The 14809-nt window shown below is 42.9% G+C and overlaps 1 protein-coding gene across 6 annotated transcripts in view; it reads right to left on the reverse strand.

Annotated features, from left to right (window-relative positions):
• WDR53 (WD repeat domain 53) overlaps positions 1 to 14809 on the reverse strand; it is a 206116-nt gene that overhangs the window by 48997 nt on the left and 142310 nt on the right. The gene's annotated exons all lie outside the window — the stretch shown is intronic.

Below are 14809 nucleotides of genomic sequence, written 5' to 3' on the forward strand. Positions count from 1 at the left end.
TAGAAAGATGCCAATGGTGGATCAAGATTACATGCTTCGGTGCCACCATAGAGGGGTTTCTGATTCTCTTCTGAGGTGTACAGAGAAAAATGAAAAGTAGGAATGAGTCCTACAAAAAGAAGTGACTGTACTATGTTAGTAGGAATGGGTATACCAATAAGAAAGGTGAAAAGGAGGTGACCTAGGACTGGTCTAGAGGTCACAACATGTGAACAATATGAGACATATTTGTAAGGATGGAGGGGTTAGGTTGATGCGCCCTTACAAACGCCAGGTGCTGGGTTCAATTCCTTCACAGAGGTTTCATTAGGAAGTAGAATCACAGCCAGAAGTGATTGCATAAAGAATATAGAAATGCAGAAAAGCAAGATTCATAAAGATTACTATTAAGGAATAAGTTTTACAAATACAGAGTGAATACAGAGACTACTTCTGTGCTCCTGTGAATAAAAAGACTCGAAGAAAAAGGAATTAACGAGAAAGTTTTAGACTGGTTTAAATCTTACCTCACCAACCGAACTTCTATCGTTAGATTTAATAATGAGGAATCCGCCCCTTACACTTCAACCTTTGGAATTCCGCAAGGATCTATTTTGTCTCCTCTATTATTTAATATCTTCCTTGCACCTCTATTAGAACTTTGTCAGGCCATAGGCTTCATCCCCTATTCATACGCAGATGACATCCAACTCATATACCCTTTAGACCCAGAAAACACTACAGATATTTCCTCAATAAATCAAAAGCTAGAGCACGTGCAAAATTGGTTAAACACAAATAAATTGGCATTAAAGCGTTATTATTTTAATTAATTAAATTTTGTAGCCTAGTATATTTTCTATATTGCTTATTGTTACCCATATTTAACTTGTATTTTTCTAACATGTAATTTCTTTTCCCTTACTTTTCCACTCGATTTATAAACTTATGTAAACCTTTTCCTACCCTTTCTTTTTTAAGTTCTTGTAAACCGTGCCGAGCTCTACTTCCGTGGAGATGATGCGGTATATAAACTTAAGGTTTAGTTTAGTTTAGTTTAATAAGACTCAATCCATCCTATTCAATTGGAAAAAAGATATTTTTCTTTCTAAACCTTTTTTCCTCAATAACACCCCCATTAACATGGTATCTTCAACAAAAATTCTTGGTGTTTACATAGATGACAAACTATCCTACCATGAACATATATCTTATATGGTTAAAAATTGTTTTTTTAAATTACGGCAGATAAGATCTATTGCCAAATTTCTCAGTCCTTCTTCTCTAAACATACTAATCCATTCATTCATAATAGCGAAAATTGATTACTGTAATGCCTTATTCTTAAACATCACACAAAAAGAAATAAGAAGAATACAAATAATTCAAAATACAGCAATAAAATTAATTTATAATTCTAAAAAATTTGACCATGTGTCTCCACTACTGATAGATGCACACTGGTTACCAGTAAATCATAGGATCTTTTTTAAACTAATGCTTCTAATTTTCAAAACTCTAACATCCAATGAGCCGCAATTCATCTCCAAATCTCTAATCCCATACAAACCTCAGCGATCTCTTCGGTCTTCTGATCAATGTTTATTAGCTGTTCCATCTCTAAAAATCATAGGTACTAGAAGAGCAGATATATTTACTGTCGCCGTGGAATAAACTCCCTCAATTTATTAGAATAGAACAAAATATTACAACATTTAAAAAACTTTTAAAAACATATTTATTTAAAGATGCCTTTGATTTTTAACAGTTTTTTAAAAATTTTTTACGTTTAGGTATTATTGCTTATGAAGTGTGCTCGAGCCACCTTGTGCTACCTCTTTTACCCTACCTTTTGATCTTTCCCTTTATTCTTACGAAACCCGAAATTGTAACTTTTATTTTTCCCTTTCCCCTCAAGTAAGTTTTAAATGTTTTTATGTTATGTTAATATAACTATTATGTTAAGTTTCTTATTTCTTTTTATTATATTATGTACATCGCTTAGAAATTGTTATAGGCGATCCATCAAAAGATTGAATAAACTTGAAACTTGAATAAGAGAGGACAGACATAGAAAAGAATCCAAGGGGAAGAAAGACAGGAAAAGGGGGTGATGATGAGACAGAGAAGTGTGATGTTCCAGGTAGAGCAAGAAGGGGGGTTGATGTTGAAAGGGGCTTTTTATAACAAATAGAATCTATTGAAGTTAAGTATCCCCATCCTTAGTAAACTGTCTGAAACAATGATTAGAGGATAGAGGGGTATAGATAGAGGATTACTGCACAGGTCCTGAACCTGTTGGGCCGCCGTGTGAGCGGACTGCTTGGCACGATGGATCTCAGGTCTGACCCAGCGGAGGCATTGCTTATGTTCTTATGTTTCACTGATCAGGAAGGTGAGTGAGGTGTGCTAAACTGGAGAAGAATAGATTGGAGTCAAATGTACTTTCCAGTATGCCTCTGACAATAGTTTCTGATTAATCTTAGTTATCTGTGCACCTGGACCCATTGCACATCCTAAGCTGTCCATCTTAAGCACCAGTCATTAACACATCTTCTTAACACCTCTTAGCTGTCTTTAGCACCTTTTTACTGCCAGGTCCTCTAAGCACTGATTGAATTAAGGTTGTTGCAATGACATTCCCTAAGGTCAGACATGAAAATGATCTCCCCTAGGCCTTTGCTGACATTGGTTAGGCAAACGAAAATGCTGATTGCAAACTATGCTAGGCTGACATCTCCCATACTTTTTTATTTTTTTGAAATGAAGGCAAGCTTGCGGTACCCTTCTATAAACAGCCAGTCTGTCCTTCGCAGATGCCTCTCCTACCTCCAACATTATATTAGCACATCCCCTTTGTCCTACAGAATCTCCAAGCTATGAAGATAAACAGTTCCCATTATGAGTTCAAACCTCTGTCTTAGGTTGTACAGTTATCTGGGCGGGGAAACCCAAGATGCTATATCTTACCCATCGTTGAGCGAATGAACCGTGCATAAGGGATGCAGGAAGCTTTCTCAAGAGGTTCAGGCATAAAGGTACCATGAGTATGCGAGTATGGGATATGAGATCATATATTATGTCTGACCTTGGTATGCAATGCAATAGGCCATGCCAAATTAACCAAATTAGCCAAGTTAGCAAGTGTCAGAAAAGATACTGGAAATTCATGTATAACTGTCTTAAAAGCTAGGAGGAACTTTGTGGGATATGCGTTGTAAAGAAATGTACATGTGTTTCGTTTTACAGCAAAGGAAAATCATAACAATACATAGCAAAATTTGTACAGCAATTAAGATACCGATAGGATGAATTATAACATCAAATACATGATGTGCAGTGGGTGAATACCTAAAGAGAAGTTCCCCAACTGAGACATGAGCGTCTCGTAGCAAAATTTCAACAGTTTGTGCAATCTGTCCATTTTCAAAAGTGACAGTATGATTCACTTCTTTGGAGGTTTTTTTAAGTTGTTCAATGTAGGCATGGAGTTCAGTAAAATTCAGCAGCTTGTGAAATGTCTTATTCCCCATACCAAGATATAGTGGATGCACAGCTTAAGAAATAAAGTCTGGAATGTCCATAGAATCATTAGTTACCAGACGTGTGGAGTAGGTTCTATTGTTCAGTAAATAGGTTGAACTGTACAGCAAAGCATTCTTAGGAAGGTGGCTGTCATGAATCCATGGATCCAATGAACAGGAAACATTGTGTACAGCATGTGTGAGGAGGTAGAGAAGTAGATCTTTGCAGTCAGGGTGTAGGAAGATGAATTAGTCCAGTAGGAGCTGACAGTCTCTTTAAACTGGTGAGATGCATACTTGGGATGAAATGATGTCTGCACAGGATCTGTCAGTCACTTGAAACTGGTAAAGTTAACCCTTGGGATGAAATGATGTCTGTGCATTAGTGCTGCCCGATTGATTCGAATTGGTTAAAAAAAAAAAAAAATCGGCTTCCCGATTTGCCTGACCCTCCCCCCCTAAAGCAGGAGCGGCAGCTGCCACACCTGCTTTAGAGGGCGAGGGAGGAGGGTCAGTCGGGAAGTGCTGCTGTCGGCTTCCACCCCCCTGGCCTTCCGCTTCCCCCCTGGTCTCCCAGCACTGTTTACCTTCCAGGAACAGCCTGCAAACAAGATCGTGGTGCTAGCGATCTTAGTACCGCTTCGGAGTTGTTTCCTCTGTCATGGTCCCGCCCCTCCTCTGACATCAGAGGAGGGGCGGGACCGCGATGGAGGAAACAGCTCCGAAGCAGTACTAAGATCGCTAGCACCGTGATCTTGTTTGCAGGCTGTTCCTGGAAAGTAAACAGTGCGGAGAGGTCAGGGGGGAGCCGTACCCTAGTGGGAGGCCTGGGGGAATATGCAGGCCTTCCAGGGGGGAGTGAGCAGTCCTTCGGGGTGGGACAGGCAGGCAGGTCTTCAGGAGGGGGACAGGGAGGCAGGCCTTCAAAGGGGGGGACAGGTCATCAAGGGGGGGGACAGGCAGGCCTTCAGGGGTGGGATAGCCCTTCAAGAGGGGGGAGAAGCCTTCAAATGGGGGAGGCAGGCCTTCAAAGGGGGGGACAGGTATTCAAGGGGGGACAGGCCTTTAGGGGGGACAGGCAGGCCTTCAGGGATGGGATAGGCCTTCAAGGGGGGACAGGCAGGCCTTCAGGGATGGGATAGGCCTTCAAGGGGGGACAGGCAAGCCTTCAGGGGTGGGATGCAGACCTTTAAGGGGGGACAAGCCTTCAAGGGGGAAACAGGCCTTCAAGGATGGTGGCACAGGCCTTTAGGGGTGGGGGTGCAGGCCTTCAGGGGGACAGAACTTCAAGGGGGGACAGACCTTCAGGGGAGGAGGACCGTGGTATAGAAGTACACAGAGGGAGGGAGGGAAGGGGGGTTCAAAGAGATGTGCATATGCCGGACTTTGGGGAGGAAGAAATGGGTCTGAAAATAGAGGAGAGGGAGAGAGATGATGGACAATGGGATTTAGGGAGGGAAGGAACAGAAAGGGAGATAAGTTGGATGCAAGGGATGGTGTGGAGAGGGGATAGAGATATTGGATAGGAGGGTAGTTAGGAAAATAAAGGGAGAGATGGTGGACCCTGGGGTGGTGGGGAAGGAAGGAGAGATGCTAGATGAAAGGGTAGTTAAGAAAAGGTGGATCTGTGGAGGGAGATGAAAAAAAGGAAAGATGCCAGACATCCTGGGGAGGGAAGGGAAACGGAAGGGGAGGACAGAGATGGAAGATGGATGGTTAGCAGAGAGAAAGAAGAAAGGAGACCCTGGCAAGCAAGTTATCAGAAGACAATCAGAGCCTGAGACCAACAAAATTTGAATAATGCCAAACAACAAAAGGTAGAAAAACTAATTTTATTTTCTGTTTTGTGATTACAATATGTCAGGTTAGAAATGTGTATCCTGCCAGAGCTGGTGTTAGACCATAAACGTGAGCTAGGATTTAACAGAGAGAGGAAAAGTCTTTTTTGATTGTTTATTTTGTTTACACCACAGCGCCAGTGTGGTTAGGAGAAGGCAAATGGGGGTGAAGAGGCTGTAAAATAAACCCACCAGGATGTTTGAAAAAAAAAAAATATATATATATACCCAATTGGGCAGGAAAATCGAATCGAATCGAAAAACCAATTCAATAGGCTGAATCAAATCAATTTTTTTTTACTGAATTGGGCAGCACTACTGTGCATACAGGGAGGGATACACCGGCTTGAAAGGAGTCCAGATATCATTCAGCGGCTGTACTCTAGTGTGATCCAAATAAGAGAGAGAAACCATGTTGCCTGTACTGAATGTGGCAACATGTGACAATATTTTACTTGGTATAGGTATGGCAAGAGAGAGACAATGTTCAGGTACTTAATGTTCTTAATCAGACATTCCACAAAGATATGTTTTTGTGTGCTGCATAGAACTATTATGGCACTTCAGAGACACCATAATTCTGTACTGACTGTACTGAAAAAAATTATGTCAGAAATGTGTACTAAATCTAGTGAGCACCATAGAATAAACACTGTATAGAGTAAAGCCTTTTCTTAAAAATATAACCCCTAACTAAGCTACATTTAGGATATGAAAATTATAGGTAAAAAGAACATTGCACAATTGGGCTAGTAAAAAAAAAATAGTGGGAAGAGCTCTAGAAATGGCCAATGTTATGTATCCTGGGGTACCCCCTAAACTAAAACAAGTAGACAAAACACAGACCACATGGCACAGACAAAACAGAAAACACAAAATTTTAGGCTTGAAACTATTTTTCCACCTGTCAAGTGTTCAGGGCTGAACTTAACTCTGCAAATAAACACATTGTTATAGAAAAACAAAACAAAGATGAACACATGAAGTATATGTACATAAAGTATATGTACAAATAATGCATAGCATAACCATCTCATATTCAGAAAAGGCATAAAGCCTCTTTTGGAAGATCTTTGGAATACATTAGAAATATCTCTGTGCCAAAACTGGTCTGGGATGGCTATGCATATATCCGAACTGCTGCTAAGAAAAAAAAAAGAACCCCAACATTTTAAATTAGCAGTATCCTCAAGGTCACTTAGAGCAAACTTCATTCATGTTCCATTCAGGCCGACCTGGACCACATGTCTGCCACCTCGGTTCCACTGCACTTTGAGGAGTGGGCACGGCTGTGGAGAGGTCAGGTGCAGGCTAGATGTATCTTCTTTTGTCTGCACTGTCGTGTCCTGGTATTCAGAGGCAAGGGGCAAATTCCAAAAATCATTAGTCATGTCTAGGACAGAGAAAAATGCACATTTAGGGTTCAATTTCACAGTAATTTCAGAGTAAGAGGCGGCCACTGGTGCTACAGGCTTTGAAATCTTAGTTAGGGCCCGAGAGTCTATAGTGAGCCTAATGGAGCCCTCTGGTTTAGCATCTGACCAAGCTGGAGAGCCACATGATGAAGAGATAGGTCCACTCAGGCCCCTCTCCTCCATCTTAGGCACCAGTTCTGTTGCTGGAGGAAGTACTGGGTGCTGTGTTTGTGGTTGAGGATCTTCAGCCTCAAACAAAATTTCAGTGTATCTTTTCCCACAATCTTGTGCCCAAACTGAAACATTTGCAGCCTCTGAATGAGTTACACTATGATCATGCTGCTGCACTGGCAGGCAACACTAAACATAGAAACATAGAAATAGATGGCAGATAAGGGCCACGGCCCATCTAGTCTGCCCACCCTAATGACCCTCCCCTACCTTTCTCTGTGAATAGATCCCACGTGTCTATCCCATTTGGCCTTAAAATCAGGCACGCTGCTGGCCTCAATAACCTGAAGTGGAAGACTATTTCAGCGATCAACCACCCTTTCAGTGAAAAAGAATTTCCTGGTGTCCCCGTGCAGTTTCTCGCCCCTGATTTTCCACGGATGCCCCCTTGTTGCCGCGGGACCCTTGAAAAAGAAGATATCTTCTTCTACCTCGATGCGGCCCGTGAGATACTTGAATGTCTCGATCGTGTCACCCCTCTCTCTGCGTTCCTCAAGTGAGTACAGCTGCAACTTATCCAGCCGTTCCTCGTACGGGAGATCCTTGAGTCCCGAGACCATCCGGGTGGCCATTCTCTGGACCGACTCCAGTCTCAGCACATCCTTACGGTAATGCGGCCTCCAGAATTGCACACAGTATTCCACACAGTATTCCAGGTGGGGCCTCACCATGGATCTATACAATGGCATAATGACTTCAGGCTTACGGCTGACGAAACTCCTGCGTATGCAACCTATGATTTGCCTTGCCTTGGATGAAGCTTGCTCCACTTGATTGGCAGTCTTCATGTTCTCACTGATGATCACCCCTAAGTCTCGTTCTGCTTCAGTTCTTGTTAGGATCTCACCATTAAGGGTGTAAGTCTTGCATGGATTTTGGCTGCCCAGGTGCATGATTTTGCATTTTTTGGCATTGAAGCTGAGTTGCCAGGACCTAGACCAGCGCTCCAGTAGGAGTAGGTTGTGCATCGTGTTGTTGGACATTGAATTTATGTCTGTTGTGCTTTTGCCCACTACATTGCTTAGTTTGGCGTCATCGGCGAATAATGTTATTTTACCTCGCAGCCCTTCTGCCAAGTCTCTTATAAAGATGTTGAATAGGATCGGGCCCAGGACCGAGCCCTGCGGCACTCCACTGATTACCTCCGTCATTTCGGAGGGGGTGCCGTTCACCACTACCCTCTGAAGCCTACCTCCAAGCCAGTTCCCAACCCATTTCGTCAATGTGTCGCCCAATCCTATTGAACTCATCTTGCTCAGCAACCTGCGGTGTGGTACGCTATCGAATGCTTTACTGAAGTCCAGGTATACGATGTCCAGGGACTCCCCAACATCCAGCTTCCTCATCACCCAGTCAAAGAAGCTGATCAGGTTGGATTGGCAGGATCTCCCCTTAGTAAATCCATGTTGACGGGGATCCCGTAGATTCTCCTCATTCAGGATCGTATCCAATTGGTGTTTGATTAGAGTTTCCATTAGTTTGCACACTATTGATGTGAGACTCACCGGTCTGTAGTTTGCTGTCTCCATCTTGGAGCCTTTCTTGTGGAGTGGAATGACGTTAGCCGTCTTCCAGTCCAACGGGACATTACCCGTACTAAGGGAGAGATTGAAGAGCGTGGATAGCGGTTCCGCCAAGACATCACACAACTACATGGCTAACTGCACAGGAATAACCTCATGAACCAAAGTTTTAGAAGCATTTGAAATTCCTGTACCCAATGCAAGACCAGCCACCTCAACTATTTCTTTGTTGGTATTCTCACTCGTGCTGGCAGTAGTTTCTACAATGTCTTTCATTTGTTCCTTTTGTGGGACAGACATACACTTTGAAGTTGTGTCCTTTATACCCTGAATCTCATACATTTCCACATTTTTCTGATCTCCAATAGGAGGCGCTTTATCTTTAAAACTGATTCTGGCCCCTGTATTAATCAAAGTTAATTTATCCTGACCCACTATGGTAGTATTAACATTGGGGCGGCCACAAGTGTCCAATATCAAAGGTGCCACATACATCAATCTGAATTCTGAGTCTGACTTCTTTCCCTTATCCTGCGTCTCCAGAAGTGAGTCCACAGGTAATTGATAGGAGTCTGGCATGGCTATGCAGGTTTGAGTCACCTTGGTATTCAGACACAGAGAGTCAGGACATCCCTATGCATTAACACTGTTTTTCCTGGCTGTCAAATCACTTTTTACTCTGTCCAATTCTAACTGCATTGTATGTCTATCCTGTTCCCATTTAATTTTCTTTTTCTAATTTTTCTGTCTGTGCTCTGAGCTCATGGAAAGGAATGTAAGTGGAGGAATTTCTATAATTACCTCTGCTATGCCCTCTGTTTCCTGTGTGTGGTGGTTTCTTGTATTAGGGTGCTCCTTCAGCACGCCACCTCCTAGCTTCTGATACTGAAATAATTTGATCTGGCTGGGTCTTCCACACAGACCCAATCCTGAGCAGTAAAGTGCCAAAAGGGGTAGCTTTAGGGTCCTCCAAAAATAACAGGTGTTTAGTAATCTCGGGGATAATAATTCTAATAGAAATTCTTTATGCTCTCTCTGACCATAATCTGCTGTTCATGCTCTTTAAGTACAGCATTTATTACCCACACCCTATGTGCAAACTGCTCTAGTGTATCACTTGGCAGGGATGAAAGAGTTCTAAGTACTTGCAAAGAGATGCAGCAAAATAGTTGTTCGATGCCCATCTTTACAAACTGGTATGGGTGCACGAGAGATCCAAATTTATAATAATGTGGACCCAGGGCGAGGTGTAGAAGCTTATCAAAATCTGCATTGTTCCTTTTGTATTTCCCTAGACCCCAGTGGATCAGTATGTCAGTAGTCCATTTGCACCATTCATTTATGTTAAAAGGCATAGAGCGGGGGTGTGGCCGTGCTGAGAACAGGGAAGACGTATTTTCCTTGAGCTCCGCAGTCTTCCCTCTGCTTCAGCCTCCCTGCACTAAAATCGGCGACTAATATCTCACCCCAGCACCCCTTCTCAGTCTAGGAGGGCTTATGGACAAGTTTGTGCAAAAGGGTGGTTTGGAAATGGCAACTAAATCGGGTAAGAAGGAGCGAGGCAGCTTGAAACCGTGGCCTGGTGGTGACGGGAAAATGGCGGGTGCGGCCGATGCAGTTGATTCAGTGAGCGATGATATGATCGCTCGTTTAACTGAGGCGGTGGTGGCTGCTCTAGGAACCCGATTGGATAAAGTGCATGATACTTTAGCGACGCTTACCACCACTGTAGCTGATTTCACCGCTCGAGTTACTGAAGTGGAACAACGAGTTAGCTCCGCGGAGGACTCCCTGGTCTTAGTGCAGGAGGAGCTGCAGCGTCTGCAGTGCAAAGTGAACCACTGTGAGGAGAAAATGGAGGATCTGGAGAATCGCTCCAGAAGGAACAACTTACGTTTAGTTGGCATACCCGAATCAGTACTGGATGCGGATCTCCTCGCCACGCTGGAAAAATGGCTGTCTTCTGAGCTGCTGGTTGCACATGGTCTGGGCCCCTTGCACATTGAGCGAGCACATCGGTTGGGCAGGAGGCAGGAGGGCTCCACCAGGCCTCGGGTGGTGATTATTCGCATCCTTAACTTTGCCATTAAAGACTTGCTGTTAAAGAACTACCAGCATAAACAAGATCTTCAGTTCCAGAATCAGCATGTCCTGCTCTTCCAGGATTATTCGGCACAGGTGGCATCTCTCCGTCGGAGCTTCTCGTCTGTTTGTAAGCACCTCATGGAAAAAAAGTTGCGCTTCACACTGCAATTTCCTGCCAGGCTCCGGGTGCTCTACAATGGAATGCAGAGCAGGAACAGGGTTACAATTATAATCTTAATTCTATTGAAATTTGGGTAGTGTGCACTGATGTTCAAACATACAACCCTCTAACCTTGCATGAAACCTTCGATCCAGAGACTCTGTTTGGTATAAACTAAAGTAATGGAATAAAATAAAAATATCCTAAAAAGGATGTAGTAGTCTCTACCTCCCTCTACAGCCACTTCCAAACCTCCGAGATGGAGTAAAGAGTGATGTGGATAATGTCCATTAAAAAATAGGAAAAAATACATGTAGGGAGAGATACTTACAAAGAAATTATATGAGCAGCCTGGAAAGTACTGTATGATCATTGATGGCACAGTGAGAGGCGTGCTTTATTTTAAAAAACCTGGTTGATTCTGCTTAGAGAAAGAAAGCGGTGAACTTCCAGCTTCATTGGAGAATATAGAGGAAAGAGAATGTCCATACAGTAGGAAATCCACTGGAGAATGCAGGAGCACAAGGACAACCACTCCTCCTCTTCTTACATTTTTTTTTAAACGTGGGAGGGAATCTAAATTAACAGGCTCTACATCCAGGTCTTTCATGTTTAAGCATCCAGACAACAGGAAAATAGCATCTTACAGGCTCTACACCCATGGTGGATTCCTGAAATAGTATCTGAATCGATGCCTCGATGAAAAACTGGAATCGGTACCTTGTAGCCTCAAATGCAATGCTTAGTTATGCCGAATACCGAGGGAGGTCTCCAGAAGCAGGTCAAAAAGACTGAACTGGTGTCTGAGATGTGGATGGAGCCTCATGGTATCCCAATGAAGACCTTCAATGCAGTTGATACTTTGATGATGATTGATGTTCCAAAGAAGAAGATCACCAACGTTGAGAATGAGAGCATTGATGTCTTTGGGACACAGACTAATGCTCCAAAGATGAGCAACAATGTCACCAGCAAAATAACAGGTCACAGAATTCCCTTCTTATGCGAGTCTGTGCAGCAGAGGTCATAAGATAAATAAAGTCCAAAGTCTAAGCAGAAATTAAGAAACTAGAGCTGGAATGCTGTGCCATGGGCAAGGTCAAGAAGAGCCTTTCAAATCTGAAGATGCACATCTGGAAGGCAAATGGTTTCAGGAGCCATGATCTGGGATCCATCTTCCATCAGAAATAAGCCTGTCTGAAGTACTCGATACATTAAAGGAAAAGGATAGGAAACGAAAAGTGTGGAGAGGAGAATGATGAAGCATAAAAACATAAGAACATAAGCAATGCCTCTGCTGGGTCAGACCTGAGGTCCATCGTGCCCAGCAGTCCGCTCTCGCGGCGGCCCAACAGGTCCAGGACCTGTGCAGTAATCCTCTATCTATACCCCTCTATCCCCTTTTCCAGTAGGTAATTATCCAATCTTTTCTTAAACCCCATTACCGTACTCTGCCCTATTACGTCCTCCGGAAGCGCATTCCAGGTGTCCACCACACGTTGGGTAAAGAAGAACTTCCTAGCATTCATTTTGAATCTGTCCCCTTTCAACTTTTCCGAGTGCCCTCTTGTTCTTTTATTTTTTGAAAGTTTGAAGAATCTGTCTCTCTCCACCCTCTCTATGCCCTTCATGATCTTGTAAGTCTCTATCATATCCCCTCTAAGTCTCCTCTTCTCCAGAGAAAAGAGACCCAATTTCTCCAATCTCTCAGCGTATGAAAGGTTTTCCATACCTTTTATCAGACGTGTCGCTCTCCTCTGGACCCTTTCGAGTAACGCCATATCCTTCTTAAGATACGGCGACCAAAATTGGACGCAGTACTCCAGATGCAGACGCACCATCGCCCGATACAACGGCAGAATAACTTCTTTCGTTCTGGTCGCAATGCCCTTCTTGATTATACCAAGCATTCTATTCGCTCTCTTAGCGGCCGCTGCGCATCGGCTTCATTGTCATGTCCACCATTACCCCCAAGTCCCTGTGTACCCCCAAGTCCCTGTGTACTCTCATTCAATAATATCCCTCCCATCGTATAGTTGTACCTCAAGTTTCTGCTTCCCATATGTAATACTTTGCATTTCTCAACGTTGAACTTCATCTGCCACCTCGTCACCCATTCCCCTAGCTTGTTCAAGTCCCTTTGCAATTCTTCGCAGTCCTCTATAGTCCGAGCACCACTAAATAGTTTGGTGTCGTCTGCAAATTTTATTATCTCACACTTTGTCCCTGTTTCTAGATCATTTATGAATATATTAAATAGCAGCGGCCCAAGCACCGAGCCCTGCGGTACACCACTCGTGACCCTCCTCCAGTCCGAGTAGTGGCCTTTCACTCCTACCCTTTGCTTTCTACCTTCCAACCAGTTTCTGATCCATCTATGTACATCTCCTTCCACCCCATGGTTCTTCAGTTTCCAGAGTAGACGTTCATGGGGCACCTTATCAAAGGCTTTTTGGAAATCTAGATATATGATGTCTATGGGGTCTCCTCTGTCCATTTGTTTGTTAACTCCCTCGAAGAAGTGCAATAAGTTCGTTAGGCACGATCTCCCCTTGCAGAAACCATGTTGGCTCCCCGATGTCTTCAGTACAACTCCGATGAAAAGGAACTACCACCAAACTCCAGGCAATGTGATGCTCTGTTAAGAGTAAGTAGGAGATCTGGAGTTGACTCAGAGGTTTATTTGATTTGTTCAAAATGGTTCAGATCTTTCCTGGTTGAATTCCAGATGAAACGTTAAGTCCATTCAATGTACTAGAAGAGCATCGATAGTGTTGTGCCAATGTAAAACCAAAATCGGTACCATGCAGCTGCACAAGTCTACACTTAGACTGAGCTGGTACCAAGGGAGGCGATGTAAGGAGTAGCATTATCAAATCCCTTACAGGGAGTTATTCCTTGATGATATACACCCATACATTTGAATCCAGGACCGGTACCATCAGTGTAGGAAATGCAGTACTGAAGAAAAGACAGCTAGTGCAATAATATACTCCATTAAGGCTCGATGTTCATCGATGCTACAATGAAAAAAGAACCTGGAGAAAGTACCTTTGGCTTAATAATAATAATAACTTTATTCTTCTATACCGCCAATAATCGTGCGACTTCTAGGCGGTTTACATTTGAAGAGAGCTGGACAATCAGCGAGTTACAATATGCAGATAGTCAGTGAGATTACAGTATGTAGAATCTTGAAATACAGTGAAATACAATATATAGTTTGTTTAGACTTTTCAGAGGGGACATGTTTGAAATAGGAGCTAATTACAAAATACAGTTTGTTAAGAATTTCGGAGGGGCATTGGATAGAAATAGAAAAGAAAAGGATTAACAGAGTTACCGTTTAGGTGATATATCTGTCGAATAAGGCAGTTTTTATGGCTTTTCTAAAAACGTCGTAGGTCAGTCTAGCTCCATTAATGTAGTTGTCAAGCCAGTGTTGTTTGTTTGCTTGGTACATAAAGGTTCTTTCCAGAAAGGTTTTGTATTTAATGCCGGTAATTCTTGGATATGCAAATAGATTGCAGTTTCTGGTTTGTCTTTTGGGACTGTATAATCCAAAGTGGGATAGCAAGTATGTAGGAGTTAGTCCCCCAAACCAGCTTGAAACATATGCAAGAGAACTTGAATATTATTCGTGCCTCGACTGGCAGCCAGTGCAGTAGTCTGTAGTAGGGGCTGACATGCTTGCTTTTTTTTCAATCCAAATATCAAGTGGACTGCTGTATTCTGAACAATTCTAAATTTCCTCATTGTTTTTTTGGGTATACCTATGTAAACGATATTGCAATAGTCCAGTGTAAAAAGCACTTGTGATTGCACTAGTAATCTAAATGATAATGGGTCAAAGTATTTTTTGATGGTCTTTAATTTCCATAATGCCAGGAAGCACTTTTTTACCACTACATTCGTGTGTTCACCCATTGTCAAATGTGTGTCTAGTGTGACTCCCAATATTTTTATTGTTTAGTAATCGGGTAGTCGTGGTCTTTCATGTGTAATGTTGTTTTGGTAATTTTGTCTGTTGGGCTTGCAAGGAAGACTTTTGTTT

Source organism: Geotrypetes seraphini, chromosome 9 (genome assembly GCF_902459505.1).
Source record: "Geotrypetes seraphini chromosome 9, aGeoSer1.1, whole genome shotgun sequence".
NCBI classification, from domain to species: Eukaryota; Metazoa; Chordata; class Amphibia; order Gymnophiona; family Dermophiidae; genus Geotrypetes; species Geotrypetes seraphini.